Here is a 25,982-nt window from a genome sequence, read left to right on the forward strand (position 1 = left end):
AAACTGGTAGTGCAAACATTTAGAATGACCTAAAAGTGGGCACCTTTTTAATTGTATAAAGATAATTATCACAACACTGCTATAACCAGTAACCGTACTCATATAGGTAGTTTATGATGATATGTAGGTACATCTTCAGCATTTTAGCAGTATTGTGGGCAGCTTTTTCAGTGCTTCCTTCTAAAGATTTGTGCGCTTTATACTTCATAACTTCTGTTCATAAATTTCCAGCGAAATTCTTACCTATCATTGCAACAAAACTTCTTCTTGGGTAAACATTTATTTCACAAGAAGCAAACAGAGATCAGTTTATTAGTTCCTTTAATTTTTTTCCTTCTTTAACTTTTCACGAGCGCCTCTCTTTTGTCTAAGGCCACATACATGCAGGCTGTTATTAGGAGCTCAAATTTAAAGCGAGTAAAACTACGCTCCTCATTATTAATCGGCTAACTGAAGTTTCCTTGCACAGAAAAGGCTCGACTCCCGTAGAACTGGGCTCGTATTCTAGTTATGTGATGGGTAAATCATCTAGGGATTATTAAAAGACGAAGGTTCGTTAAAACGAGCTGTCTAACTCAAATATGTCTGCACAGAGCGGGGCCATTCGATCAAGGATCTCGTCTACGACGTCCCATAGACGAATCGCTCTTGGTGTGCACGTAATAGATAAATGGCTCTACCATAAAGTAATCATCAGCATGTAGCTGGCATCATCACTGGCGTTGCCTCGTGTAGCGGATGTCATCGGTTACGCGATGGAACTGGTTTGAATAATGACTGAAGAAACGGACGCGTTATCATCGCTTCACCCCTGCATGCTAGCCACTCTCGATTACAAGCACGTGTAGGATCAATGTCCGAAAGCAACAATGTTAGCGCAGACAAATGGCTAATTAGATGGGTTCGTTTGATTGTAGTTGGTGATCTGCTCGCTTGTCCCATCGCTTCCTTCCCTGTTTGGTGCTTTCATACGTCTTCTTCTTCATTTAAACTTCTGGGCTACACGAAGCCCACCGTTCGGTCCGTTTGGTGTTCTGCTTCGGCCTTGATATCCCTCGCGATTCTTCTGGACGCGAAAATTGTCCAGAGGCGCGTCCGTTTGCTAAAATACAAAATACATACACACTCACAGAAACACACATACGTATGTGATTACGTAGGTATTTATTGCGTCCGGTAGATTTATGTTATCTATTGTATTCCTGAGACCTTTGTTGTCCTTCTCTACCGTGTGACGACATATCTGCCTTGAAAATATAAGAACAACAGGCAGAATAGTCTTTTCAGCTGGCACGAATGTCTGAGTAAAATGTAACGCATTGTGTCAAACATTTTTTTTTAAAAATACCACAACCTGATACAAGTTGACAATTCCGACATCTATACTGTTCGAAGTTGTAAGACGAGAAATTCAAATTATAAAGAAATGTAGTTCAATGATGAGATCGCAAGTTTCTACTTTGATTTTTTTTTTTTTAATATAAAAGAAAAATAGTGAAATTTTAATTTTTAAATTGTAATACAGTCACTAAGACAATTGTACAGGGGCCTTATACTTTATAATACCTCGTATGGCCGTGACGTCTTAAATATCCACGGTGAAAATACAGCGAAATCTTCAATAGTACTTCAAAAGTAGATCGATATCTGATCATCAGGTATAATACTAGAACATCGAACTAAATCATTTAACGTATCCAAGAAGTAAAATTTAGGTAGTACGACGATCTCATTATTAAAATTAACTAGATAGACTAGGTATGTATGAGGACAATTCAAGATCAGTAGAGAGTAATACATTGCCAGTAGCTTCTATAGACTGTCATCGTTATATGACCCTTATGACCGAAGCTCAACATGCATAGGTTATATGCTATAGATGGTACATTACTTAGATTCGCTATGGAGGACGATGATGAGATAATAATGGTGCTAGTTACTATTATTATTATTATTTGATCGAACTTACATTCAAATAGTATAAAGTAGATTACCGTATTTTTCCTGTTAACTCAATCGTTTGCATGAGGATCTCATGTTACGAAATAGAGATTATACCCATATGTCGTCTGCCAATACAACAACAAACAAACGGATGCCCGCTCCCAGTCTGTCGCGCCTGTTTTGTATTGTAGGTAATGTGACTGTTATTGGAAGGTGTCCTCCTAAGACCTTTAATGTGTCTTTGTGGAACAAGTAGAAAAGGACTGTGACCAAAAGATCCAATAACAGCAGTAAAAACTATGATTCTACTTTTCATCTGGCGATATCGTTGCAACGCAATAACAAGGGGCCTGTTGCCCATTGCTTAACACCAAAATTAGGGAAGGGTCGAGGCCGTTTTTTGGTGTCTGGATGTCCGTGTGATGCATAGGCAGCGGCGGCGGCGGCGGCCCAGGCTGTGTATGCGAGCAGTACTGGGTTGATATATTCACTGTAGCTATTTAAAGGATGTGTCACGGAGATCGAAAGATCTCACACTCGCTTCGAACGCAGAAACCACGATGAAGGCCTATATCGTCCTAGCCGTTGTGGCTGCTGCCAACGCCGGAGTGCTTTTCGAGTGTGACTCTTCGAACCGGCGAAGTTCGGAGGACATATGTACCGCCGAGAACATGGCCGTCCGATAATAAACGATATTTTCGCTGTTTAGTGCTTACTCACAGTGCATACACGTACACATGAAGGAGTGCGAACAATATATATATTAAGATGGTGTAGGGCAAAATGGTAACGCGCATTAATAATTTATACTGAAATAGTTGGTTACGCATCAAATAACCTGCTCTTAGGGTCTTAGCAATTACGCTTTCGGTTTCGATGAAAAACATTCGACTGGTGGATCTTTTCGGCAGGACTCTGGGTCGCAGGGGATGAAAGTTCGCTCCTATGGATTCTCAGTTATCGATGGTCGTCAGCGTGTTGTCAAGTACGCTGCTGACGGAGCGAGATTCCGCGCCAGCATTTCGACCAACGAACAGGGAACCGCCCCTTTTGTGTCAGCTGCTGCTGCTGCCTACAATGCCCCTCCAGCTGTTGCTATGGCCTCGTCTTCCATTGTAGGTGCTGCCTCGTACGCTGCCCCGCTATTGTTACTCCTGCTGTAGCCCCTGTTTTCATAGCCCCTGTCGCCGTCGCTAAGGCCACCTCGTATTCGTCGGCCATTAATCACGAAGCCATCCACGGCGTCCTCGTAACTCACTATGCTGTACTAAAATCTAGTAATTTACAAATACAATTAGAAAGAAATAAGAAAAATAGATAAGCATCTTGGTTTTCTTCAAGTCAAATCGCCAGAGTAAAAATATTTATATTACTAATGAACTTTGATGTTTAACAAGAAAGTATTGAAATCGTGAAGGTTTAAAGAGTGAACTAAGAGAAAAGAGAATAAATTAGATAATAAACTTTGCCTTTATGTAATAATAATACAAGTTTTTCTATTTAGTGCTCTAAAAGACAGTAGCACTCTTAGCATTTTTGGATGCTCTCTAAAACATCTAAAAATTTGCTAGATTTTTAAATGCTTTAACATACTTCGATTATATAAGTACTCAATATATATATGTATATATATATATATGTTACTACGAAGATCCTTAGACAGTTGACAGAATATGCAAGTTTATAGTTATCTAGTGAGAAGCTCCTAATTTCGAGATATACTCTAATTATAATTACTGTCTTTCAGCTTGAAATCGTATGTTTCTATCGCTAGACCGCTCTACTATAGAGGACATTCAATAGCTTATGAAATCGGTCTCATATTCTGGCCATGATTTCGAAGTGAACATAACCTCGCAGTGACCGTATTTAACCTCAAGACAAGTCAAAGAATATCAGGCATAAATTTGCCGAAGGGCACATGTACTTTGGACTACTAAAGACTGAGAGAGCCGCAATGTCATAAGCAGATTGTTCCATGTCGAGCCGCATATTTAGACGCCTGTGCCAGATTGGTGTGTAACGGCAGCTGAAAACCGGATTTTTTTAAAAAAAAAGACGCAACGAAAAATATCCGTTGTAACGGTCATTAGATTAATGTATATATATATGTATATAATAGTGAAAAGTAAAATTTACTGGGGTGGAGTTTTTGTAATAGTTGAGGTCTAGGTAGGAGAAGTCGTGTGATCGACAGGTCACTGTGAGTCGCAGTTATTGACTCGAAGAAAGAAATTATAATCCTTCACATTTTTTCTACAAAACGGTGAAAAGCATCAACACGAAAAGGGACAGCGGCTCCTGCCCGAAATAATCTTCCGCTGAATCGAACAGTTCGAAAAATTCAATTGAATTTCAATTTAGGTAAATCACTTGAAACTATTATAACCTTTGAATGTCTATAGACGCTAGCAAAGATGACATTTTTGTTTGTATAAGCATATAACACTTATGAATCTCATAACGGTATTGTGAAGGAACCCATATTAATAACGTTCGTAAAATTTTATCCCATTGTTGTGTATTGTTCCAAATTTACTTTTCGCTAGTAATTACGATAGTTTAATGTTTGAAGTTGAAATATGTAAGTAATTATCGTTTGAGGTACAAGTGTTGTTGTTGCCTTCACGTATCTACGAACCGAACCCGCGCGACGTAGCAGATTCGTGAAAATTCTAATGAGGTCGACGTTATTTCTCAACGAGTATTCTTCGTTGCTCTTTTCAGTATCTGTCAATTGCTTTGTAGTCGTCGAATCTTTTGGGAAAAAGCTCGCAACTTTTGTTTCCCTCATAGCGCCATGCTTCGAGGCCGAATGGCAAACGCTTTGTAAGAATAAAGACTATACACGAATCTCTGTTTGTTTCACGGAAACTGCTTTGAAACATACGCGGATGACTTGAAAATCTAAAGAAACTTTAGACCCACACAAAAATTCATCGTTAACTTCGATCGGCATGAAAAAAATAGTCTCCAAGATGCACGCGGCTGAACCTGAATCGACTAGGTTCCTATCGTTGTGTTTATATCCGTGCTGTAGATCTGATGTAAATTTAGACTCAAAACGATAAGCAGATTTTCCAGACAACAAAGCTCGCCTATCTTGGCTATGTTGAATAGACTGAACCACGTTTTGAATAAAGATAGTCTGACAACAATTTCAAACAGCGCTTTTCACGCATTCTATAAGCTTTTATGGGTACGCTACGACCCGACAGTGAGACGAATCCTATACAAGCATTGTATTGAGCTGATCTAATCGTTAGGTAAGTAACTAGCGACCATAGATAATTAACTAAGCGACTTAAATTTCGACGCGGGGCGTTTTTAGGTTGGACGTCATATAAAACAGCAAACCTATTTTTTCACCCGTTTAATTTTTATATTGTAGCATTGGGCTATTCAGGCGTCGTTAATGGATTGGTTAACTAGTTTTGTTAGATCTATATCTATAACAAATATATGTTTTGCTTTTGGCTGGTGGCGACTTAGGGCTTATCATACGTACAGTGGACGTACATATTGTACGTCCATAATCTGCATACCGTAAAAATAATCATAATAATATGATATTTTCTATTTTACGATTTTACTCGATTTTGTCTATTTGCAAGTTTGGACAGATGCGATTTTGAGTATATTCTGATTTGCTACGCTTTTCTTACGATATGAAACAGCTGACGAGTAAGAAAAGATTAGAGATTGAACAGTTCGTTAAATAAAGCTGGAAAATAAGCCCTCCCACCTTGCAGTCACAGGAAGGGCCCATCCCACCATTTATTATCATATCCCTATACTTTGTTAATTAAGGCATTACTTACCTAACCTACAAGTGTTGCAACTAGTTATTTTCCAGATAGTTAACCTTTTGTTGATGGCAATCTGTAGGGGGTGTCCATGATTTCGTTTAATAATGCGAAATTACGATTGTGTGATATGTTACATTTACTATTACACTCAACGTGTTTGGTCTTACATTCAGCGACAGAGGTCATCTTGTTTGCAGATGACTTAGCCATAGATCAGTCGGACGAGTTTCAAGCACAGCAGCTCTGTTACAAATTAGGCTGACCGAAAACCTGGCTAGAACGGAGGACATGCAGTTCAGAAGGGAACGCATAGCAGCGACGATGGACACTTTGTACCTCGTCAGGTCGCTCCTTGTTTATATATATATACACTACTTGGGTTGCTCTACTCCGTGAACAGCAAAAATTTTACTACGCAAATCACCGAAAGAAGCGAAAAGGCAGTGTGAACCGCACGGCTTACCATAACGCCTCATTGCTTATTCCTCGCAACTTATAACTCGCAATTAGTTTTGTTCAATATTAAAATAGTTCTAATTTTAATGTATGGCATACGCGACTTTTGAGAAGATTCTACGGCGAGGAACTTCGAACAATCAGATTGCGCTAACGGCTCGTTTCTTAAAAGTACACCGGAATTACATATAATGATTCGAAATTGGTCCGCGTATTTCTTTACTGATTCGGCTCAGCTCTCCGCCAACCTACGTCATCGCTTTGAGCTCCCAGCAAAGATTCCCGGAGATTGATGTAGATTTGTTCACTTCGGATGTGATGAGAAATAACAAATAAAAAAGGATGAGGTGACTAAGTAGACATGTCGTAACTCGCTTTGCCGAACACGAGTTCCATTCTAGGTTCTGCAGGAAACCAAGCTTGCACGAGCCTAACAATACATGTAAATGTTCCATGCTGCGGGGGAAAGCGTGATATACGTTATGCCGCTCACTGCCCTGTAGGGCGCCTGGAGAAGTTTCGAATGAATATTATAAACTCAACAAGGCTCGTAAAATTCATATGACGTAAAGTGTTTGAAATGGTTACTATACTTCCTCTGATATTGGGATATAGTATTGTAGATTTTTATTTGTGTAGTTGCTAAGCGCTGCTAGAAAAAAATTAACAAAGAATATTTAACTTAACTTTAACGTAACGCACACGTAATACCAAGACGTCGTTGTGAGAGATAGTGACGATTTTGAGCGCATTACTTCTAACTGATAGAAGAACTTCTAAATAGAGATTCAACTTTAATGCATTGGCAGAGTAACTTATTCACTTATGGAACAGGCTATAAACTCTCAACTGTTGAATTAGTTCCTAAAATAGGTTCAGCAAGCTAATATCTGAAATCTTGCATGTACGCCTAAATGTAGCGGATCAAAGTTGCGAGTGTACGTCTTTCACTCTTAAAAAGTTTGCCGGTAGTAGCCTATGTATTGGGTACATTATGTATCGGACTTTTCTGCGGTAACGAATAGTCAGGATCTTACAGACGAGAGATATAAAATAGACGTTTTAAAGCAACTACAGATTGTTAAAAAAAAAACTATGGGAAGCACTGTCCCCGTTTAAAAAGTAAACTCTAGTGCGTCTCCCTACTGACCGCAATTTGTCGCAGTTAAATTGTGTGAGTATTTTGCACACTTTAAAGAGATAGAAGAGTGTGGTAAGCTTTGTTCTTTTTTAGCATTTTATTGAAAATAATATAACTGACCAGAACCTCGAGGTTGGAAAAATTTATGTTAAATACGTTTACGTTATCAATTTACGTACGCGTTCCGTAGCCACTTAAATACGTACAATATAAAAACAGGACGGCCTTGCTTGGCGACTCTACATCTTGCAGTACTCTGCCAATTAGTTGATGGCCTTTTTTTCTGTTTGGAACTACCGATTATATTTGCAACACTGAGGATCTCTTGCTGCACCCCAATGTCTCTTTCCGATTATGCGACACACCCCTTAAAACCGGGCAGAAATATAGTACGTGGCTATAATACACAAATTCATCTCAGACCGTTTGCACATAACAGCGTAACGTTTCGCTTATAGAACCGCTGCTGTAATGTGAGCACTTGGATCAATTTCGAAATAAAATCATCTACACCGGCTTTAAGCGCAAAAAAAAGTTAAGGCTCCTAGTACTCTAATGGAAATTAATAAAATGTCACTGTCAGTCTACTTTCACCAAGTTTACCGCTAATTTTCTATCCCGTACTGCGGAAATTACGATTATATACCGTTGCCGTTAACTTGCATGTAAATTGGTAAAACGCTGAAAGGTCATCCTATTTATAGCCGTATCAATAGTTTTATTAAAAGATGCATCAAGCCAACTTCCAGTTAAATTGAGTTCTAAGCATATCCGTTTCTCTGTCCGGTTTAACAAAAGCTGCTGGGCGGTAACTCGTCGTAAAAAACTAATATTAATAATAATAATATTATAATATAATATTAATATAATAAAGCTTTATTAGCCCGTCGACATGCTAGTTCTCCATAATCTATCAAACCACTGACTCTCTATTATAGGTAACTGTTGTACATGAATGGTATTAAGTTCCTGCGTCTTTCACAACCTGTATTTTTTTGTCGAACTATAGTACTGCAATTATACAAGTATGTCAATAAGTTTTGTTTTTGCATAGGGAAAATATACGAATGGAGGCCAAAACTTCATGTTGATCTTAATACAGTTGTATCAGGCGCGAAATCTTTCAGGCGCTGCCGTTTTGACCTAGAAAAGAAACATCAGGACCAAGTCGCCGATCGTAGCCTGCACGGTACCGCGCCGCACGACGGGCGCAGAAGGCGAACCGGTTCCGCTATTTTAAACGCGGTTATTTCACTAGTTTAAAGATTAAGCTGGCCAAACTCTTACTATTTCATATGAAGGCTAAACCGTTTGAGGAAAAAAAGTAGACACATCAAAGCACCAGTGCCGTCTTGGAAGAAGATGTAACGTTCTACGCTGAAAAGTACTAACTTATTGTGCTGTTTATGGAGAACTTTGTTGATTTAGGTGTGGTACAAGTGGTACTAGGATAACTATCACAAAGAGGTTGCCCTTTCTCAAATCTGTATCAGAATCTAGAAGATATTTTGTTACTGCATAAAACCAGTTTTTCTCAGACATTTGATTTTCATTATAATCCTTTTTTCCGTGAAGTCAAGTCTACGCACAAAGGAATAGCACAATTGTATAGGCTGCTTTCGGTAGAGCCGATGTATATTTATATGGAAACTTTTTCCCGTCTTAGATTGTAAATAGGTATCGCTCTCAAGTGATGCTTCACGCAAGCGTTAATCAGCAATCAAACGGTCAGAGCACTTTCGTTTTCGAATCGTGCCCATCCCTATCCGTCAGTGTCAGTGTGGGAACTAAACATAAATGATCAGTAATTACATAAATATTCCATTCAGCTACCCGAGGTCGTAATATGGCTGATTAACGTATTGAGGTCTACTTTCCAGACCAGCCGCTTCCACGCGATTTCGTATGAACGCGAAAATAACAACTTACAATTCGAGAACAGAACTCAGAAAATCAAAGGACTTTCACAGTGGATGTAAATAGATGACTGACGTTAACACAATGAAGCGTAAGAGCATCCTTCTTCAGTCAGCAGCTTTGAAGTAAACAAACAATGAAGGAAAGAAATGAATTCAGTCGTAAAAACATGATCCTGTAGTTTTTTTCTTTGTAGTGAAGGGTATTTTAAAACACCTAAATGTGACGATTAAAAATGGCTATTATCCTATACGAAGTGTGTTACAAAATGATCTAGTGGCTGCAAGCTGGCAGTCTTTAGCTATTGCAGATAAATACCATCCTTATAACAATGTTTTGTTTTTTTAAATAACCATCTTAAAATTAATTCATTTTCGCCTAGTTGACTCCGTCTGAGTCAAACGCTTGTATTTGCTAAATAGATTTATATTTTTTAAGTAGATGATACTTGGAAAACTGGATGTTTCTGGGGTTCAACGCAAGCATGAAAGGTCTATCTTGCTGTATCTTCTATCGATGCCATGATTATATATGCTTTGAGGTGACGCATTAGGTTGACAGTCTACCGATTGTATCCGATACTATTGCCAGCTCTGTCTCGGCATTCTCGCAAGCGTATTGCTTAGCCGTTTAGCCCAATTCAAAACAGTGTCTTTCTCGCAGATATTTCAGGTTTGTATAAAATTTTTACGTAACCTATAAGTCCAGCCATGTGACTCGCTACATCATTGCATCTTCGCTCGTGGTTGCGAATGACAGTTCTTTAAGCGAAACCTCTCTATTCGAGACGTTCGTCAGGCATGTCCGTATCTGGGTGTATTAGAATTTAATATAAATACGGTGTTACGCGTTTACGATACGTTATCCTATAAGTGGCCTCGCCCATGCAGCGTACAACAGCGTCTGATGAAGCGGCTCAAAGCAACTGAAAGCGCGCCGTTGTTTGGGATTTTTTTCGTTTTGACGATAGAAGAAAGTCCTTATTCTAGCGTATGCCCTTATAGACGCGTATGACAGGCAACAGCATAAACATGTTTGCTACAAAAACAAAATTCAATTTTTGTAGCTTACATACGTGTAAGAACAGAGTTAACAGATGACTTATATATCCTTCACATGTTAGTCAACTGCCTCTAAACTTAGGTTATGGAATCACGATGCGAGTGGTAGAGCTGAGCTTCTGACGATTGGGCAGGGCTGGCAAGGGAAATCTTTGTCTCCTTTGTCGTGAGCTAGTTTTGCACTGGCTCGTTGATCCGTCTCTGTCCACAGCGTCTCTTGGGCGCTTGGGAACAAGAAATAGACATCTTCCAATCAGAGTGTATCTGTAAAACTGCAGCAGCAGCAGTATATTCTACGGCCGCACAGATCGTAGCAGTCGACTCTGTCCATGAGCAAACTGTGTTCTTTTTATTAGTTCTGGTAATCTTAGAATCCCAGAACCAAAAATTATTTTCATTGTGCACTTCCCTGACATGATCCCGAATTACTAGTAGTAGTTTCCCGATACCTTCAGGTCGTTTATTTCAGTTTTCCCAAACTCACACGATCGTCTTGCGACGGGGAGGAACACGGGCACCTGTTGTGGAGAAAAGGGAAGGACGAGAACTTAGGCTAGGAAAGCGAAGTAGAAGGCAGAAAAGCATTACAAACGAAGACTGATTGAGACTTCAACGAAACCTTGGCGCCGGCGCCATCGATTTTGTTCCGTGCATTTTTCCCTTTCGGATTACGGCGACATGTATCGCAATGGGTAAGTTGTATTCTAACCGTTTATTTTTGGCTATTTCGATAATGACAATCCAATTCCTTCGACTGCTCGTCTCGCAGACGTATTGGTGTGGGTAGTATTTTCATTAAAAAAAAGAAGTTTTTGTCTGTCGATTTATTCCACAGGAAGAACCAGGATTAGTGGTGCATGGGCAAGAGAATGGAATCTATTCTATCAAGTAAATCATCAAGTAAAGGAAAGAAAAGGAAAAACGCGGAAAACATCTTACTAGTGATGTAACTGTTGACCCCTGCATCTACACAGCTAAAAAACTCAACAGATTCTCGATTTGTGTGTCTTAGTATTTCGTCCGCTATCCATGTTTTATACAAACGACGAAATAGTTGTTGTTCCTGAAATCAGCCGTTTTTTCCTTTGTACCACAAACTACCGAAGTAGGTTTACGTGGACAAAATTTAGATTAGATAATTTTACTTTTTGTAAGTAGAACGATTTTATGAAGACGCAAAGACGGACAGTCCCGCACATCTCCGGTCAGCTAAAAAGTGAAAAATTATCATATATATGAGTAGAACAGTATGAGAAAATATTTAACGTTAAGGAAACCTTCAAACTGGGCTCAGGTTCGAAAGCTCAAGCCGTACTCATTCCTAACCACGTAACTGCCTCTTCGGTAACAGATGTAGAAGCATCGTAAAACAAACATCTTTATTCAGTTGTATTATATTGTAGTAAAGCTTCAAGTTCAATTGAATTTTATGATATTTTACGATATGAGCTGGAACAAGTTGAAACAAACTCGGGTAAATTTACGTACGAGTTACGAAACGGTTCTTTCATACGCTCCGAAAAAAAGAAACATTACCAGATAGACCTGCAAAATTAGTTATGAGCGGACGCGAACTGTTTTGTCCTACAAGAGAACTTTAGAATCGAACATAGCTGTTTACGGAATTGCAGCCATTAGCGGATGTGGTATGATCCATTGTCAGCATTGTTCATTAATTTCAGTTATTTGACTCAGAGCCAATTTCGGCCTTCGGAGTTGCGGGTAAAACTTACGCAACAGCTATTTCTCTCTTATACCGTATGCGTCCTATTGCGAATAATGTATAACGACCAGTGCATATTGCTTTCGTGGCAATGTCCCAAATTTGTCGATGCAGACATTTGGCCTAAATCCGACGACGCATTGCAATTCCTCTCTAATCCAGTTGTTTCCTAAAAACTTAAAGGAACCTAAAAACAAAAAAGAATAAACGAAGGAAAAAAAATTCCATTTTATGAAATATCCTCTTACATTTTCACATTTTCCTTACACATCTCATTAATTAACGAATTAAACGAATCGTAACGAGCTAAAAATTAAGCGAATTCGTACAGACAAAAGAACAAGTCCCCTACCCTCTGTAGTGTCGACCGCCTTGTTCTTGGCATAGTCTTGACTCCGCGGTTATCCTCTCCTCCCCTCGGCATTTACAGGAGACGTTAGCGAGTTATGGGACGTGTCGGAGACCCCGTGGCGCCTCTGCGTATTGTCCGTGACTATGACATGCGTTCGCTTAATATATTAAGTACGTCCATGTTACGTCAAGAACGAGAACTTTGTCTGCATATATACGTGTGTGGGTGTGCGTACTTGTGTGCATGTGGCTACATAGTTGTCTATAACGCGGACAAATCTGCAACTGCCAAGGACAGCGATACTGCGTAAAACCTGCCTGGACGAGAACCTCGCAAGCTTATTCCTGTTGTTTGTAGGTGCCAAACCAAAGTTAATTGTCGATGATATAATGGATACGAGATTCACATACCATATTCATAACGGAAACACGTGCACCAAAATGGTGACAAATACGACAAAACACGAAAGGCTAGCTGGCCTTGCCTTTTTAGGACAGAAAGCTATAGAAAGTTACATGCGAATTCGTCGCATGGCCATAGCGTGGGTCGGACTTGCTGTCCCGTAGTTTCCGACGATCATTCTGCTCAGTCACGGTTCGGATCTATTCCAGATACACTAGGCAGAATCGCGACCGGAACCAAGCTAACGGGCTTAAGTACACAGCAACTACGCAATACCATCGCTGCTTAACGCAGAGTAAAGGTGGTAACCGTGTGTCTGGTAACCGTAAAAGTAGTGCGTCAGCGATTTATCGGTCGGAGCGCCGTGCGAGTACTCTGCTTGTATATATACACATATACATACATATAATGCTATTTGCAATAATATGCTACGGGACCAAACCAGTACCAGGCAGTATACCCTTGTCTATGCAACTCAAAAAGCGACCTGAGGCACCGAAACCGACTGTGCTTTATAGTGTTGTAGCAGAAGACCGCCGTGCAGCAGTCCACGTCTCTTCGACGATGGATTTCTAGCTTGTGGAGTAGAAACCGGCAGCAAGAGAGTGTGCAATATAGACGGTGCGTATTCAGCACAACTCAGCGGTCAGGAAGAATACCAGACGAGCAGAGGTAAACCCCCGCAAACACAATCCTCGTGGCGCTACTGCCCAACTCTGCCCGTAAGCCCCTACCTTGCAACGAAACACAAATGCAAGTCTGCATCGGTCATGTCATGTCGAACCAGCACTAAAAGATTCCGAAGGACGTATGCCCGTTCCAGAACAAACGAAGCGGTCGTGGCCTTTGTGGTCTATAGAAAGCGTCAAAGAGGGGGAAATATATACGTTCCTGGACAAGGATTACCCGTCCCTAACAGGCCCCTTCCCCAACAACTTAGAAGTCAGCCTCTAAGTTGCTCTATATTATTGAGAAACACTGAAAATTATTCGTCTTAACTGAAAATGTTTCTGTCTCGCTTGTTCAGAGGGATAAAATATGTTACATAATGTTATACAGTCAACAGGCTATCGCCACTGATCAAACTTATAATTTTTATGAAGACTTATATATAGCCTGTAGAATCGCAGCATAATTTGTCTAACAAGCATATAATAAGGTTCTAGTACACTGCTACGTACCATACGATCTACGTCGATATACTAAAAAATATATTTTCCCCTCACACGGGATACACGCGGCATACGCGCTAGCTGTTGGATATCATGACTTATGATAATCGCTTTTATCAAATGCATGAAAATCAGCCAGGTGGTGAATATTCCTGGAAAAATCAGTGACTAAGGGCCAAACAATAAAGGACGTGATATAGAAGTCCCCATTGCCTTCGAAGGCCTGACGATGGAACGTAGGACGATTTTACAAGGAAAGCCATGAGACAAGAGCAGCCGAAGATACGCATTGAGTTGATCAGCGTTTAAGCCTATGGGAGGCTGATAAACACATAGTTAGACATTATCAGGAACTGAGTCTAACATCAGGACAGATAAGCTGAAGAGCGTTGATTTCAATGTACACACACGCACAGAAGAAATATGTTTCCTACACCAAGGACAATTGCAGCCCTGTCGCTTTTGAAAGCCGCCTCATGGGAACTAATTAGGGCAAAACAAATTAATAAAGCCTGGAATCTGTTCATTGCTTCCAACTGTCCGGGAATAGTCACCACTTGAGAGACTACTGGATTTAAAAATTATTATGTCATATGGGTCATACAAAAGAGTACGTTCATCAGGAAAAGTGTGATATTTGTTATACGCATTGCCGGATATATTCAGGTCTACTACTTTGTACCCTGTAAAAGACCAAAATTTCAATTGCGATTCATTTCCGTGGATAGATGTGCCGGTTATTTTTGAAAATTTATTTACATTTTTATATAAACTTTATCGAAATTCTTGACTGAGGTAGATGTTACAGACGACGACAAATCTACTGTTCTACGGAATAAAAAGTTTACTAAAATTGATGTCTGCTTGTTGAGCACCCTGAAACCTTTGTGAATGATGAGAAAATATTTCAACCTAAAGATAAAAGCGTTTATAACATACTCTAGAAACCATGCAAAGTACGTTGGAAAATACAACATCAGCTAATATGAAATATTACGAATATTCCTAAAGAATAGCTACTCAGAGTTCTACCAACATGCACACTATGGTCATATTTTTCTAGATTTAATAATGATTGTTTACATTAATCATGTTATTAATGACGGTGGAGTTATTGGCGTGTATGTGAATGTAGACGCGGAAGTATCTGCCTCCCGCTTTCTCCTTTCAGCGTCCATCCTAAATAACGGTTATCGTATAGGATGGCGGATTGATAGAAGGTAGCATAGCTTGTCGAAACGGCAATCAGCGTCGTATGTAAAACTAGCGGCTTGCAGCGTCCTCGCACCTGCACTAAGGCCCTAGTTTCGTCGTCCCACTTGCGTGCGTGCGTTGCTTCACGCATCCGGTATTCTTTAAATCTTAGCAGTAGGAATAGTAATGCACCATTCTATTTGTATTTCATAGCCCTGAATAGCTTGACCTTCCTTCTGGATAACGCGTAAGCTGAATTTGCTTCATTGCCATCGCTACGCGTATGAGCCAGTCGAAAACCTGCTACCTTTATCAGTTTGAAAGTGACGATAACGGCTATACGAGCATTCGCGTCACCGTCCTTTTTATGGTTTGATCGACGCTTTTCGCTGACTCGATCACTCGAGTTAGGAGCCGCGTCTATTTTGGTCGCTTATGTGCTTAGCAGATCCTATGAAAACTTCAATGTTTGGCGTGACAAGTGTGCGTTGTGGTTGACGGCAACGAGTTGACCGACAAACCATCTTTTGCCTCCTGCGCTCGCGTCATGATCTCTCGTGCTTTGAAAGTCGAATGAGTAAGCATACCCTGCATGCTTAACCGAGGTGCGACTACGCGATGTGGTCTAGTATGCAGGCCATAACCGGAGGCGAGGAGGAGTCCTCTTTGGTCCTCCTAGCACCAACAAGGATGCAAGTTCCACAGCCTGAGGCATTTGGTCTGATCAGCTTGACGGGCTCGCTAGAAGAAATAGATCTGAGCGCCGACATCACAGGGCACTGGCCAATATCAGAAGCTAGGCATATGACGACAGGACCTGTTCCAGGACCGCAAGTTGGCATCCTGCGCTGCCAATTTATTGGCAAAGCGCGACAATGATTCATGTAAGTGAGTGAAGCTGGTAAACTAACGGTACGCAAACCTTTTTAGGAAGTCGTCGGCTTCGCTTTCGTACAGCACACGCCTCTGTGAAGGCAGCGGAATTATCCTCAGCACAGAGAAGCACGCGAGGAATAAGGCAAGGTCACGGGCAAGAAAGCAGAAACAGGAGAAGACCACAAGCAATAGTAGATCTTGACCTTTGTAGGCGTTTCGGTGCAATTTTGTGCACCTACAGGGATTGTACGGAAGCTGGGAATAGAAGGATGCTATAAGGAGTTGGAGCCACCCGGCGAGAATAAGCTATATTACGTAAGTCAACGATTTTTTGGTAGTGTGTCTGCTTCTCCTAGCGGCGCCGCCCCCGTCACGGTGATATGCAGTTAGTCAATCAATCTGAGTCCCCCCCAGTAAAGATATTCAAGCGAATGAGGCGGCAAAGAGCACAGCAGTGGTCTGCATACCTGTAACAGATCTTTCCCAGGAGGTTTAGGGGACAGATACAGATCCGTAGCGCTGCGATAACTTAATGAGGCGTGTCAATGGGGCGGCGACAGCCAGCCATCAGAGCTAAGTGGGCGTAGCATCGTGACTACCATCAAGGAGTTAATGGACATTTTCGTCAGGCCATACAGAGATGAGCCTAGTTAAGATGCTACCTTAACACATTCGATAACAAAATAATTCGCAGAACGTAATAAATGCTGCATAATTCAAAGAGCGAAAAGCAAATCATGTCTTGGGAATAGCAAGTGTCGAAGGAAAATTATTAAGGTAGCTCGATTTCCTTAGCTTTTAATGGCATATACATCACTTATTATTACTAATTTAACTTTGCATCAACGAAAACTAATCGATTAAATTGCCTGTCTCAGGACTTCGTTGTGTATTTAGAAATTGCAAACTACCTAATCGGAACGTAATATAGGCGTATATTCATTGGAGACCTTCATAGTGTTCATTTAGGCCATATCAACAACTACTTTTGACGAGTTGCGACACTCGGAGGCACTTAGAGAAAATCCCTTTTGCTTAACCCACATTCCGTATTAGAACTATCTTCTTGCCTTAAATATCAAATATATATATAAATAAAAAATAGTTTCATTATTGATTGTAGGGAATTTATAATCCCATAAAAGGTACCTTATTCAATCCAAGTATTGGCTAATAGTATGGTACGCTAGACAGTCACATCCTGCCTAGCACGTTACTACCGCGTCTATTAAGCCGACTGTAAGCTCTGGTAACCAATCCTCTCAATCGATTAATATATGCAGATATACAGAAGCCAGTATTACCAACAAAAATGCTATCCATTTAGCAGTGCCTCGACTCTATATAGCAATAATGACGGAAATGTTTAGGATAATTGGCGGTATATATACGTGTGTGTGTGTGTACGTATTGAGTTATTTTCCAGAACCATTCACAGTCGTTTAGTCTGAATTATAGACGAGAAAAACGACCGACTGGGCCAGCTGGCCTATTTGCCTGTCTAACTTATGGCATCATTTAGTCCAGCCAGCTTACTCCCTGGTTGGTGCAACGATCTATTATCATGGGGGCTTTACGGCTCGCCACAGACTGCTCGCTGCTTCGTAATAAGCCCACAGGCTCCGCTCTAGTCTGTTCAGCAACACTAGATTGTTAGGCCTACTAGCCTGAGCTAAACCTTTTTCACACCCCCGTATCGGCCGTATCGTTCTACTGCGCAGCATATACGTGCGTCTAGCGCGAACAACTTGCTAAAACATATGCTAAAATAGAATACTTTTCATTGAAAAAATCGCTCTTAAAACGATCAGTTTTCAAGATACGTATCTTTCCCAATGTATTTTTGTTTTATTTAGATTCTTAGTTCAACTAAAGTAACTTGAACAATCACTTATAAACTTAGGTATGCCGAACTGTTCGGAAATTGTTATGACGCTAGTGTATGGAATCTATTACGGAAGTGCTGTTACCAGGCGGCAAACGAACACGAATACAGATTTGCGTGAGTTCCGCAAGCAAGCTACTTGGAGTTGTATCAACTTGTCTATGAGTGTTAAAAAATAGACACTTAGTGAAATAGTTCTATCCTTTTAAATCGTTTTTCGGTCGACGGCACGTAATCATATGAGGTCGAACACGGTTTCTCTTAAAACACTGTAGAAAACAAATAGCTTTGTTTCGTTATACGTCTTAGTGTAATGAGCTTGCTAGCGCAATGGACCGACGATCTGTAGCTGTTCATTAGTGAGTAAACGCATATGTATTACATAAGGAATCATTTAGCTTGCCCCTTTGCCGCCATTACTGAATACGTGCGGCGAAGATAACATGGCTGACGAAAGCCGCGTATAATGAAATACTCCATGGCACTTATCGTCTACCTAGACACTCTCATCGATGAGCTCGTTTCTACAAATTGCGTCAATTTGGCTGCCGAAACGGCGGAAAGTCGTTCAACAAGAATGGGACGTGAAGTTTTCTGTCTAAAATTAACTGATTCTTCATAAACTGAACGCAACGATCTTCTTAGTTTTAGCTTATCACACCTGTTTAACGCGTTCGATCAGCGTAAATATCACCGCACTGTTTCTGTCTGTAACATCGTAATTGGTATCACACGGGTTATACTGTCACCGGTCGAAGGTTTTGATCGAATAAAGTAGCATTATAACAGAGAAGAATAGTCAAAATACTCCCAAACATATCAATGTAACAGACGAAGTATAATTGCCGACAACGTAAAAACAGTACAAAACACCGAATAATAGGTCAGTAATAGCATTGTTCTGTTCGACTACATTTATCTCCTTTCTATAGAAGCTACTTTAACCTTGTTTGTGTCTCACCAGCCACAAACTAAAATCATCTGCTTGGTCCCTGTCGAAGGGGGAAAAAAACAGCAAAAAAATCTGTTTTACAGCATCGTCTAATGGACGCTGCTCGCGACATATTCTGTCTCCCTCAGAACAGTCAATGATTTTTTCATTCCGTTCCAGCTATAGGGAGACCGTGGCGACGACAGCTGCGTCAAGGAAGGATTCATCTAACGTGGAAGGACAAAAAAACTCGCTCTTGTTAGCGTTCCGGGTCACGTTCGTAGATAGTCGCTAGATGCCAAGATCTCTGCTGCTACGTACCTCTGGAGCTGCTATAGCGCTTACTGTCGCTGTATGAGTGGCTTACCTCTGGCTACGCTGTAATTTGGATACAAAGTACAGCAGTAGGAGCAGTTAGTTGCCAGATAGTAGCCACTATGGCCATGTAAATGTTAAGCGCCAAAGATACGTGCGTATGATATGCCCTGTTCTGAGCTCGTCTGGCTAGCTGACATATATATCTCCTACTTCGTGACTGTACGAAACAGGGTGGGGTGGGCAGGCAAAGTATAAACAAACGGTAAGTACGTATTGCAGGAGCACATATATGTGTATATCTAGATTATACAGGGACGGGTTCAGTGGGGGAACAGAAGTCGCTGCGCTATTACCGCTGACGCCAATGCTTCTTCTGCCGCAGTCAGTATTGCCTTTGCTACAGGAAAAGAAGTTCTCTTCATACAGCATGCTGAGCGTACCACACGTACTCGCGAACCACTTCACTGGTCAGTCAGATGTTCACGTAGCTGGCTTACTTGGTAAATAAGTAGTCTGCTGATAATGTGTTCTGTTGTCCTTTCTTAGCTAAAAAAAAAAAGCTGGACGTGGCGAGGGGAGCAAATCTCTGGCGGTGTTTGCTTCGTACTTGCATCTTTGCGGTTCTATTGTATTATAGCGAATTCAGTTCACGGCAAAAAAGCTACGAAGGCTAATGGAGACGCGCTTAGGAGTATATGGCATTGAAGACTGCTCAAAAAGTTGTTAACCTTCTATATAATCAGAACCTTCCCTGTACCGAGCGCTGCAAATTATTCTAAATATGTTCCCACTTTAAAAGGAAGACCTAAACAAAGCGCATATCATTATTTGTAAATTTTAATTACTATTTTAATGTGTATTTAATGCGTAGCTAGTTAATCCATAAATCACTTTAGGTCTACTGAGGTAAAGTTTGTCTAAGACTAGTATCGACTGCTTCATATTGTTGTGGTAGATTTTAAAAAATTCAATTAGCGGCCTAAACATACGCGTGCGACCCATATATTTGTGCTCCTTCTAAAGGATAGCTGAGGCACGGTTATATTGGCAAAAATCCTGAACGATACTGCTGTGGTAGAACATGACTTGTCAGTTGAGATAGGCAAAAAATTTCATCTAGACAAAGTTGTATTGTTCATAAAAACAAGAGATTAGAGATAATAACTCGTCTCGTATAAAAATGTAATAGTTAAATGGTGCAACCTGGAGCAATGAGAAGATAAAAATAAAGGAACGATTTTAGAGTGGATGTAGGTCGAATTAACAAAATTATATTACAAACAACACCAAAGAAACAAAAGCGGATATTTTGAATATTAATGTAGCTGCACTCATTATAGCTAGGTGAAGATCTAGCAGGCTTGAACGTAGTAAAAATTTGAAAGCTGCTTTAGATAGATGCTGAGTGTTTTTGATATTTGTTCATATTGAAACTATTATTGCATTGTCAATGGGGTGTGCATGTTATGTCATTTGGATGACGCCTACCCCCTATTTAGAGAAGCTGTGTTTTTTTGTAGCATACTTACCCGCCAAATACAAAAGTGTACACGCCTGCTCAACAAGCCCACTAAGCAGCAACACTAGAAGTCCTGCCCACACAAGGGGCATAGCTGGCCGTTTTCAAGAGATCATATTCAACATCAAAAGCGATTAGAAGCTTTTTTTTTCTGCTCTTACCTCTTACCTTTTACCTTTTTACATCATCCAGAGTTTGGGCTGTGTCCCTTGCTCCGCTGTGCTGTATCAGTTCCCCGGAGCCGTCCCAGGCGTCAATTTCGCTACTCGATACGCCAATGTAACGGAAAAGCAATCTTTTTTTTAGCGGCCCTTTGCAGCCCAATCCGCTGAATACGATGCTTTCGCGCGCTTTAGTCCTAGGAGCCACTTCGCTGAAGTCCTTGTATCAGTCTTTGACATTAGTATGTTAATAGCACGAAACAAAGGTATCAAAAAGGGAATGTCATTGCAGCCTCCGTGAGAGAACCAAGCAGGAACAGCGGTCCCCGCAACCACGATCACCCTTCGGCATCGGGAGAATCCCCAATGGAAACCAACGAGCTTTGATTCGATTGAAAGACGGCCCAGCGCTCACGAAATGGCAAAATGAAAGGAGACTCGCCTAGCGCGGAAGGACTTTAAGGAACAATAGTAATAACTCGACAAGTTAACTAAGGCAATGGTGACGATGAGGACGAGAAAATAAACTTACGGTTCTGGCGTCGGACAGCGCTGCCCGACTATGTGATTCTCATTATATTATCACAACGGTGCCAGCAGCAGAGGCGAACGATTACAAAGAGGACGTGGCTTTTCCGAAGCAACGCCGGGAGAGGTTGGAGATGCAGCAACTTGATAAAAGTGAGAGGGGAAAGAGAAAAGGCCCATGAAAAACAGCGAGAGGGCGGAGCCGCGAAAGAGGCATCCTGCGTGAAGAAACAGCAGAAGCAAAAGGAAAGATCAGGTGGCGAAAAGGAGAAAGTGAAGGGCATTAAGGAGAAGGACAAAAAGGACATCGTTATGGATCACCCGATGAAAGAGTAGAAATGAGGCCAGAAGACGACAAGGAAAAGACGAACGAAGGTGGAGAAACCATAACAATGGTAGTACAACCATACAATCGTGGGAGAAGGACACGCCGAGGACCAGCAGTAGCCTTTGCAGCGGCGAAGGATCTCCTCGCAGTATGGCGTATTGCGGCAAGTAAATAGACAGCATGCCGCAACGAAATCCCTTTACTGAACAAAGCTTCACTGCTCCACAGTGCTCGACTGCAGCATTCTCATTGGAGACGACGACTTCTTCGAAAAGACAACCAAGCCGAAGACCATCTAACAAAGTAATGAACAACTACGTAGAACGCCAACGCTGGTCTAAAACGGAAAGCCTGAAAAAAGAGGCGTAATCGAGAAGCTGAAAAGGAGAAGCGCCAGTTAAAAGGGTGGGCCTGCGACGCAAGACGAAGGCTCGTCGACTGTAATAATACGTTCGCTCAGCGTGCGTCGTTCGTCGCAAATGACGCCTCGCAATAGGGGATGCCTACAAAGGAAAGTGGGTTCCGCAGGACACAGTCAGGGAACCCAAAAAATCATCTTCCCGCTATTCAAACCGTTCGGTGATCACAGATAAACGACACTGTATTTATTTCGAAACAGTGCAACGTAAACTTCATCCTAACAGACGATGTATTGCCTCTTAAGCTAGTCATCCGTGTTGCTCGTCGAAGTGGCAAAAAAAATTGACAAGTCGTCGCTGTAGAGAGCAAGTATTATGCTTAGCTAGCAGACAGTTAATACACATTATGGTTGACTTTTTTATTATCAGCATATTTTTCCTTTTAAGCTAGAGGCTCTAAATTACTCTAAATTTAATAGGATTACTCTAAATTTTAAAGACTATGTTATGAGTAGACAGGACGACGAGATTACGGATACATTCGAAAACAGTTCAATTTTCTATGAACTATCGATGGGCTCACTTATCTGAAGCAAACAAAACTTTTTAAAACAGAATAGGACAACGAAAGTATAAGGTCATGTTAAATTCGATTTTTTCCCTATATAAATTTTGCCAAACAAATATCATACATATCGTGCCTCATTTTTTCGCACTTCCCTCGTTGTTCGCTCTTATTAGTGTCGTGGTTGAGTGTGCCGTCTGCTCCTTCTCTTTTTTTTTTTAGCCTCTCTAGTGAAACACGCCAGTGGACGCTCTATTCCCAGGGGAAATATTCGCTCATTTCCTGAAGGTTTTGAGTCACACTGGGTTACTTTCCTTTTTCTGCTGATCGCGCCGGCTGGCCCGCGGAGCGGTCTACACTTCGCTAGCGATCTCTGCCAGCAGCGGCTCTCGAACAAACCCTACTTCTAACTCGACAGCCCAGTCCGGGGTATGTATCGCGCAATATGCTGCTGAACTAAGCTGCGTTGTTGTCGTTGGGTGCTGTACGTACTCATTCTTCTTTGTGGTCTGTAGTGTTACCCCCTAATACGGCCGGCTATTTTTATCCCCTCCAGCCGAATCATTTCTTGCGTTGTACTGTTATTTCTTCTCTGGGTCGAGTTGTGTCCAGCATCTACTGCTGTTCGCAATGGATATACGTTGTCGGCACATAAAGAGTTTGTTACGCTCCCTAGTTCCCAACCAACGAAGCCGGCAAACGAGACTTAGAAGCAAAAAGACACTATCTGCATTGCGTCCTGCCGTAGAATCGGTGCCTTATTTAGACGAGCCAAAGACAACGAACCAGTTTGTTCGCAGGCGACCGAACGCATCGTAAATGGGTTGTGATTTTTCGATTGTGACAGGCTAGACGAAGCGTTAAAGAAGCAGGAAGTGGTAGGCTGGGCTTGACTAACGGCCACCAGAAGGACCAACGAACCGCTGTGGTGACAAGCAGCAGGCCATAAGAATGTTAGAGGCCAACAAGTCGCTTCAAGTAAACTGTAGCAACCGACAGTGAGTCAGGCTGCGTCCTTCGATGCCAACCAGTCACTCCATCGGATTAACAATGCTTTCATGCAGTCTCCTGATGACAACAACATTCGTTTAGAACAGGAAAAGGCTATTGTACAAGGACTCAGGTGTTAGCAGCATATACTTATGATCCAGTATGATAAACTCTAGAAAAAAGAAGGTAATCAATATTTGTTGCCGGATGCTGATAGTTTGAACACATTAGAGCAGCGTCCTTGACAGGCTTTGCTGGACCACCCTTATCAGCTAACCAACGCTGCCGATCAAGCTTTAAGTGAGCTGCTTTAGGAGATGGCTTTTGTAGCTCTGAATATAAAGTTTTACATGTAAAAAGGTTGACAAACAGTGCTTATCTCTCTAGAATAAATGCCTAATCGACTATTCCCCGTGTTCTTGGAGAAGAAACAATGCGTCAGCATGGCCTTAGCATAGTTCATCTGTCCAGAAGCTGCATAACTCGCGTGGGGAAGATCAGTTCTGCTGTTGTCTGCGTAGCTCGTCCCGTACGTACCTCGCTTGCACTCCTTTTGCACGTATCTCGCCCGCCCACCACTAGCGTTTTCTACTGTCTCCTGAGCTATTGCTGTACATTACCTTGACTAAGATCCCCAAATGAGAAGCTGGAAGCACACAACACCTCTCCTCTTTCTCTGTATTTTGCCGCAGGCTTTCGTCGTTGCCGCCGCTCCCGCTGTCTAGCCGTCATTGCGTAGTCTCTGCTATTGTGGACGCTCCTGATACTCTTCCTATTGTTTGCGTTAGGGCGTTATACTTCTAGCCATCTCCAAAATCTTACTCACGCATGTTGTCGGGGATGTAGCTGGGTATGCTGTTTCCGCGACAGGTAAGCGCTCATGAAAACACCAATAGGCGGAATAAGACGCCTCGCAAGTACGGGATGAATGTCAAAGCAGACTGCGAGTAAGCAGGCAGGAAAAAGAAACAAGAGTGAAACAATAAAAGCATAAAAACACCATGAAGGAAAACAACGAGAACAAGTCGCCATTCAAAATGATAAGAAGGAAACTCGAAACGAAAGGTCTAAAATGCACAGCCATGAGCATGGGTCCTCACGGCGGTCTTCGTATGTTCGCCAGCTCCCCATGTAAAACGTTAGGGATATTTAGTAAATCTATGCCTGATGTCATTACATCTTCGTCTATCTATTTACTCAACCAGGAAATCGTCCCTCAACCAGTAGCTTTTCTCTCCAAAAAACAGAAATTATTGCTGGAACTGAATTATTTTTCCAGCATCCTATTATAAAAAAAAAAGTTATACTAAATGCATTGTCTAGAATAAATCAGTTTTAAGGATCTACAGCAATTCCGGCACTTTGGATTACTTCGATAGGGAAGCTATGAATTTACGCCTTCTGTAGTGAACGCTACGTAGTGAAAAATAGTACGTATGAGAAGTGGGTTTTAGGATTCCCCTAAACAATTTGGTCGTAACGAGTGAATAGCATTTTCTGCTGACCGCGTTCGTTAGATTTGATCTATTATTTGGCGCAAATCATCGAACACAATTAGAATTCAGTAGCATTTCCTACCGAAGACCGTTCGAGCCGTTAACAAGCATTTGTTGGTCCTAGTCGCTCATTGCCGCTGCCATGGTTCTACGTACGACCCGGCGTTCTACAGCTGAAGTGAGTATGGAGGGCAGAGCTATGGGATGGGCGGCAACGCGGGTGGCAGAGCAAAACACACACGGACGTGTTCACTCGGGCGTGATTTCCACTTTATTGGAGACTCGCAACGGTCCGCTTGCTCCCTCATCCGGCTACGGCTGAAGCTCGAGTGCTTGCAACACAAATGCTAACCAACAGTAGTACATAGCTGTAGTACTTGTAGCAGCAGCAATACTGCCAGTTGTAGGCCAGCCAAATTGTCTGTCACGTCGTCCAAGGTCCTCCGATCTAACGTTCATCGCTGTTGAAAACGAACGCCAAATTGGAGGCAACGATTTGATTAAACCGTGAGAGAGAGAACTGACTTGGTTTGACATTCCTTTCGTTGGCAGTTGGAAAAGGACGGTGTCAAATCGTTTCAAGCGAAGACCCACGCGTGTCCTGCTTGGCGTTGGTCCATCAGTATATCTAACTAGTGGGGCCACGTTTAAGCAAATAGGAAGCAAATAAGAGATGGCGTGCCCCAGTTTCGTTGATCCATCGAGTCCCTTAACGTGGCTGTTCAGTCGCCGCTGGCAACGCAACCTGAAAATGAACTCCCAAACGTAGCAGACGGATATCGGCGTATCGACACTGTAGAAACCGAAGAAAAGTTTCGTTTTTATAGAATTCCGCCAAGAGGCAAGAAGAAATAG

General features: G+C 41.6%; 1 long non-coding RNA gene across 1 annotated transcript; it reads right to left on the reverse strand.

Annotated features, from left to right (window-relative positions):
* Nucleotides 1-261: 261 nt before the first annotated feature.
* LOC147754624 (uncharacterized) lies at nt 262-6,327 on the reverse strand. The gene is made up of 2 exons (XR_015317218.1): nt 6,217-6,327; nt 262-3,218 (listed from the first exon to the last, which is right to left on the reverse strand). It is a non-coding gene; the product is annotated as an uncharacterized LOC147754624 (long non-coding RNA).
* Nucleotides 6,328-25,982: the final 19,655 nt, after the last annotated feature.

This window comes from Varroa destructor, unplaced genomic scaffold (assembly GCF_002443255.2).
Source record: "Varroa destructor unplaced genomic scaffold, Vdes_3.0 BEIS01000007.1, whole genome shotgun sequence".
In the NCBI taxonomy this organism is placed as follows: Eukaryota; Metazoa; Arthropoda; class Arachnida; order Mesostigmata; family Varroidae; genus Varroa; species Varroa destructor.